Here is a 7,477-nt window from a genome sequence, read left to right on the forward strand (position 1 = left end):
CAGTGGGATCATTTTTTCTACCTTTTTAGGGTAGTCACCCATATTCTTCAAATCCATGGGAATATGTTGTAGCATAGATTTCCCAGTATAGGCCTTGGTATTTGCCTCAAATTTCCTCTGCAAATCCTTTAAATCTAAAAGATGGGCCATAGCTCCATCCAATCTAAAAGCCTTAATGAATGATTCACGATCAAGTGTGTAGAGAATGGTTCCATCTCTCCTATGAAATGAGTTGGTGGCTAGATTGTAGCAATGAAATAGTGCCTTCATCAAATCTACATCTAGAAAAACTTATGGAAACATCATTTTGGCTAAATTCTTCTTTCATGGGTTACTCACAGGAATCTTCTTCTCCCTGTTATAATAGAAATATTTAAAAAGTTTAGAACCAGTAACACTAGGGCACACAACATCTCTATGAAGAGTATATCGGTTGATAAAGGCATGATCATCCATGACATTGGCATTAGAAGAACTAGGGAAAAATTTTATCCATTCTTCTATAAATCTACTTGGTTTCTTCTATCTTGTTTTCCCACCTTTAGAAGTTGAAGTCTCTATAACTCCTATGTTTGATGCTTGAATTTCTTCCACCTCTTTATCAAACATCTTCACAATATGCTAGCAAATATAATATGGAAATCAATCTTAGGTTTTGAAAACACTTTTCTATATACACTAAAAACTCTACAACTACTCAAATTCTCTTTCTCTGTAAATGATGATCAAATACTAGTAAATATGAAACCCTTTATAACTCAATGTATATTATCAATGTTCACTTTGCATTGATTTTTAGCATGATTGAAACATAAGATCAATTGATTCTATCACCTTAGGGGAGCATCACCATTACTATCTAGCAATGTACTTTTTCTATTGTATTTAAATCTCATTGGTTGAGAAGCTTATTGTCATTTCTAGCTCAAAAAAGTGACTAGCACATTTTATGTCAAAATAGGATCTACAATCTTATGATCATTACTGAAGAAAAAGACTCTTTGTAATATCATATTAAAGAAAAAATGGCTTTCCACTGTGTTGGTAAATAGATTGTTCTTCTTTTGATTCTCCTTTTAATTCGCCCAATTTGTAATGAAAAACAACTTTACACAACAGTTGGGAAACTGTTTCTGAGAATAACTAGTTTCCCTCTGAATTAAGGGACAACTCCCTATGTGAATAATGTTCAAGAAATTATGTTTCTCTCCTAAACTAACACGGGGTATGCTCTTAACTTGAGAGAAAAAGAGGCAAATCGAATTAAGCTTAAACAAGACTTAATCCAAGCAAGAAAATCTTTCTAATCTGTAAACCAAGCAATAGAACTCACAATTCTTATGAATCCATATACTTAGCATTTAATTAACCTATAGAAAATGCTAACAGAAAATAAATGAGATGATTGAAGAAATCTATTGAATCTTTCTCTAAATACCTCAAAGTACTTCTTACTATGGTTAATTCATATCCTCATGACAAAAGAATAAAACATCTTTTCTCTCCTTCTGTAATTCGGAAAAAGAAAGACACATAGAAGTAATGACTAATTAAATGGAACAGAAAACCATTGACATAAAATCCTCTTTATTGGCTCTGCAATATTAAGTCTGATACATCAACAATTCTTTCGCCCTCCTATTCTAGCTCTCTGACTATATCTAGAAAAGGCCGAACCCCTGGCTATCGGAAAAACTTTTACATAAATAAGCCCCTTCACAAACCTTTCATTTCTCCATAGTTTCCTTTTGGTTCTATAACTAAATCTTAGGAAGGTGATTAGTTTCTTCTTTTCCTTGACATTTGGTTTTCCCATCTTTTCACTTCCCTATGTACTCGCTAAACTCCTTTATTTCTTCCTTAATTCGTGATTTATATTTTAGTTTTCTAACAAGAGGAATTATATATTGAGTCATCAGTATCTGAACACACACACACAATCCACAAGGGTTCTTCCATTTTATATTATTATATATTACCAAAAAATGTCCATACTGTAACCAGAATTCCCTACTAACAATGTCCTAGACTCATTTTATAAATATTTGTGGAGGACAAGATGGATGCCAATAGACATAACTTGGGGGGGTAGGTAATGTCCATTATGCACATTGTGGTGTTCTAACCTTCAAATTTTGTTCCATCTTTTTGCCTTACACTGTTGATCCTCTTTCTCAACTTCTCTCTTTGTTTATGGATCCACCAAAGACCATGTCCTAATACAACACCAGAGTAGATTGTATGTGTGATCATGGGAGCAAGAAGGTTGTCTATCTAAATCTACTCAAACCCCAAGTAGAGTGCAAGAAGAGACTCCAATAGAGGTGAGTAAATCTTCTTCATTTTCCTTCTCTCATACCAGGCTCTTTTGCAAAGCACTTTTTCATATCTTCACGTGCTCCAATACTAGGAGGAACTTTAGCCACCATATAAGTGGGATCTTGTGGAGAAGCAACCACAAAATACAATGACCTAGTGAGGGTAGCAGTTAGCACAATTGCAAATGCTTGTGCAAATGGAACAAAAGAAAAAGGGGGGAATACACCAGTCAGTGTTGCAATCCCATAAGTATCCTTGTTGTTCCATGTATCACTCAGGAACACATGTACAAGTCCACCCTGCACTGCAATGCAGTAAAATAACTCCTCCTCGATGGAGCTTGCTGTTACAACGAGCAGAAACTACCATGGCGACATTCCAAGGAAAAAATTCACTAATTCCTCATTTTCAACATCTCTGATAGCCCTGGTGTAAGGAGAAAATTTCACAACTTCATCATCCATTATGAAGAGAAGACACATCATTGGTGGAACTACATAACCAAATCCATTTAGTACAACATCCATGGATAGACCTAATCCTCCAAGATCATCAATTCCAGTGAAAGAGCATATTTTTTTTCCTACAAGTGCCATGAAACCATAGAGACCCATAGACATTTCAATATATATATTCAATCATCCACATTACTTGATTGATGAATCTAAACACATTAGGAAACAACTACTAATTGGGATTGATAGAGGATGATACTGTTGAAAATATTGTTGGAAAGTCTGTGATGACTGCTACCCTAGATGACTTGGAGAGTTCTATCCATGGTGTAAAGAATTTGGCCTTGATTGAGCATAACATGGCACCATTCCATGAGGGGAACCCATATAACCACCTTTAGAAGTCCCATTTGTAGAGTTAGCAACACCTGCATCCACATTTCTAGTGAAACTGCCTTGATGACCTTGCCAATATGTTTGGCAAAAATTTAGACTTCTACATCTCCATTGGTAGGATTTCATGAATGGATTATGTGACATTTCATTTAGCAGCCATAGGCTCATGTCATGATAATCAAAGAGATACTAGACATGGAATTGAATCTACATAGCAAGCAACAAGAAAGGCCCGACATCGCATTATATCTATCACTAAATTTATCCACTTGCAACTTCATTATATCTTTATTATTGATGCTCATAATGTCGATTATAATGAATCACTAATTTGCATTTCAAAATATGGTCTTTCCATTAAACAGTTTGTGGCCATGCCTTATCTAGCTATGAAACCCTTTCACTTTGAAATCTGCCTTTAGGACATTTTTACTTTAAAATATAGAACCTCCTTGAATCATTACTTCTGCACAAATCTCTATACTAATGATCTCATTATCTAAATCAACAACTCATGCTCAAGATGTTGGGCTTGGAGGATGATCTTTGAAATTGTAAGTTAGGATTTGAACTTCAAATTTTATTTTGAATGAAGTGCCATGATACTTGAACTATATCTCAAGCTTTGATCACTTGAACTTGACCTTCTAAACTTCATAGGTCAAGGTTCAAGTTTAGTACATTCTTTGAATTCCTTCTTCTTACAATTCAAATCTTGCAACATCATAATCAAAAAAATAGACCAACCTAAGATTTACAAGATGGGGCTGATTTGGAAGTTTTAAAATTTTGTACTGAAAGTGCACCTATAGCTGGCTCTGAATGGGGATTATGTGTTGCAAAGTATGTAAAGAATCCAAAATCTTAGGTTTCGTAGAAGAGGCCTTATCCATTGGGCTATAGAATCGAGCCAAGAAGAGGGTAAAAAAATAGCTTCTTGCTGGGAGGGCAGAGGGGAGCAGGGAAGACTGAAACAAAGCAGGAAAAAAAAAAACAACTACTGACTAAACAAGAAAAGGCTACACTAGACACACCAAAATTGAAAAGGAAACTAACTATGGACAAGAGAGAAAAAGAGAAAATAGAGAACTTGCATGACCATTAATCGACAAAGAGAAGTATGAGCCTTTTCGATAAAGTGGGTTGTGTTTCAACAAGCTGAAGCAAGATAAAGACTCAATGCCATCCTTTTTAATGGTGGAAGAAAAACTATCATAGCATAAATCATGAGTGAGCCAAAAATATTTCCCAAACAACTAGGCTTCATTATAAATTTATGGTTTTCCCTCCTCTTTTTGAATAGAAGAATCAAAACTGTGATACTCTTCAGGCTGAAACAAATAATTAATCGGCACCTCTAAAAGAGAGCTCATATCATCTTTATCAACAAGAATCATGAGAAAACCACCATCAAAACAACTTTCAACATCCAGTGTACCTTCAAAATATAGCCATTCTTTTTCGAGATAAATATTAATTGAAGTAGCTTCATCATAGTCCTCTTCCATTAAATTTGAAAATCCTCTATGCAAAATAGAGATGTAAGATGATGAATTAATACCTGGAGCCAAAAGAGGAGAAACTCTTTCCTCAAGAGTTGGTGAGGGCTGAAAAATGATCTCTTCTTTATAGGGTAATATGCCCATTGGAATTGTTGATGGTACCAACTCCTGCAACTTTTCAATCTTAACAACCTCAACCGTATCTCATATATGTTGTTCTCCTTCATGTTCATGCAACACATTTGATGAGGTGAGGTTAGAATCACCAATTACAATTTCATAAAGATCTTCATATACATGTTCTTCCTTTGTTAGTTCTTGTACAAGAGGTTTTCTTTTGACAAGAATAGCGGCATAAAAAGACTTCAGCCATCTCACCTCTCTTGCTAAATCTTTTGTAACTTCTTGGATTGGATCTTTGAACCTTGGGATAAAGATAAAAACATTTGAGACATCTTCATCACTTGCTGGAATCTAGTCTTCTAAAATTTTTGAATACTTCAGAAAAACTTCTTGAACAGAACCAACAACCTCTATCTTAGGGGAGGAGCCTCAAAATCTGAAAAGGAAAGCACTGAGCTGCTTGACTAAAAATTCTAAGAATTTAAAATGGAGTCGCCAATCTCTAGACAGTAGAGATAATAATATTAAGAAAAAAATCTTTTAGCACTGATCTTCTTTTCCATTTCCCTAGCGGAGTCGCCAAAAATTTGTTGGTAAACAGAGTGTTCTTCTTCTGATTCTCCTTTTAATTTGCCCAATTTGTAATGAAAAACAACTTTACACAACAGTTGGGAAACTATTTCTGAGAATAACTAGTTTCCCTTTGAATTAAGGTACAACTCCCTATGTGAATAATGTTCAAGAAATTATGTTTCTCTCCTAAACTAACACAGGGTATGCTCTTAACCTGAGAGAAAAAGAGGCAAACAAAATTAAGCTTAAACATGACTTAATCCAGGCAAGAAAAACATTCTAATCTATAAACCAAGCAATAGAACTCACAATTCTTATGAATCCATATACTCAACATTTAATTAACCTACAAAAAATGCTAACAGAAAAATAAATGAGATGGTTGAAGACTTCTAATGAATCTTTCTCTGAATACCCCAAAGTACTTCTTACTATGGTCAATTCATATCCTCATGACAAAAGAATAGAACATTTTTTCTCTCCTTCTGTAATTCGGAAAAAGAAAGAAACATAGAAGCAATGACTAATTAAATGGAACAAAAAACCATTGACATAAAATCCTCTTTATTGGCTCTGCAATATTAAGTCTAATACATCAACAATTCTTTCCCCCTCCTACTCCAATTCTCTAATTATATTTAGAAAAGGCCAAACCCCTGGCTATCAAGAAAACTTTTACATAAATAAGCCTCTTCACAAACCTTTCATTTCTCCATAGTGTCCTTTTGGTTCTATAACTGAATCTTGGGAAGGTGATTAGTTTCTTCTTTTCCTTGACATTTGGTTTTCCCATCTTTTCACTTCCCTATGTACTGGCCAAACTCCTTTATTTCTTCCTTAATTCATGATTTATATTTTAGTTTTCTAACAAGAGGAATTATATATTGAGTCATTAGCATCTGAACACACACACACAATAAACAAGGGTTCTGCCATTTTAGATTATTATTTATTACCATAAAATGTCTATATTGTAACCAGAATTCCCTGCTAACGATGTCCTAGACTCATTTTATCAGTATTTATGGAGGACAAGATGGATGCTAGCAGACATAACTTGGGGGGTAGGTAATGTCCATTATGCACAGTGTGGTGTTCTAACCTTCCAATTTTGTTCCATCTTTCTACCTTACACTATTGATCCTCTTTCTCAGCTTCTCTCTTTGTTCATGGATTTGCCAAAGACCATGTCCTAATACAACACCAAAGTAGATTGTATGTGTGATCATGGAAGTAAGAAGGTTGTCTATCTGAATCCACTCAAACCCCAAGTAGAGTGCAAGAAGAGACTCCAACAGAGGTGAGTAAATCTTCTTCATTTGCCTTCTCTTGTACCAAGCTATTCTGCAAAGTACTTTTTCATATCTTCATGTTCTCTAGTACTAGGAGGAGCTTGAGCCACCACATAAGTGGGATCTCATGGAGAAGTAGCCACAAAATACAACAACCCTATGAGGGCAGTAGTTAGCATAGCTACAAATGCTTGTGCAAATGGATCAAAAAAAAAGGGGGGGAATATGCCAGTCAGTGTTGTAATCCCATAAGTATCCTTGTTGAGCCATGCATTTCTTAGGAGCACATGTGCAAGTCCACCCTGCACTACAGCATGGTAAAATAACTCCTCCTCGATGGAGCTTGCTATTACAATGAGCAGAAACTGCCATGGCGACATTCCAGGGAAAAAAATCACTAATTCCTCATATTTAATGTCTTTGATAGCCCTGGGGTAAGGAGAAAATTTCACAACTTCATCATCCATTATGAAGAGAAGAAACATCATTGGTGGAACTACATAACCAAATCCATTTAGTACAACATCCATGGATACACCTAATCCTCCAAGATCATCAATTCTAGTGAACGAGCATTTTTTTTTCCCACAAGTGCCATGACACCATAGAGACCCATAGAAATTTCAATATCTATATTCAATCATCCAGATTACTTGATTGATGAATCTCAATGCATTAGGAAACAACCGCTAATTTGGATTCAACATTGATAGAGGACGATACTATTGAAAATATTATTGGAAAGTCTGCAATGATTGCTACCCCAGATGACTTGGAGAGTTCTATCCATGGTGTAAAGGCTTCAGCCTTGATTGAG

General features: G+C 35.2%; 2 pseudogenes; both read right to left on the reverse strand.

Moving 5' to 3' along the window:
* Positions 1 to 2,128: 2,128 nt before the first annotated feature.
* On the reverse strand, positions 2,129 to 2,939 carry LOC149550442 (uncharacterized; annotated as a pseudogene).
* A 3,450-nt stretch (positions 2,940 to 6,389) lies between these two features.
* LOC149550443 (uncharacterized) lies at positions 6,390 to 7,276 on the reverse strand (annotated as a pseudogene).
* Positions 7,277 to 7,477: the final 201 nt, after the last annotated feature.

The sequence above is a fragment of the Cupressus sempervirens genome, chromosome 7 (genome assembly GCF_028749045.1).
Source record: "Cupressus sempervirens isolate cs-2001-9-10 chromosome 7, ASM2874904v1, whole genome shotgun sequence".
Taxonomy (NCBI): Eukaryota; Viridiplantae; Streptophyta; class Pinopsida; order Cupressales; family Cupressaceae; genus Cupressus; species Cupressus sempervirens.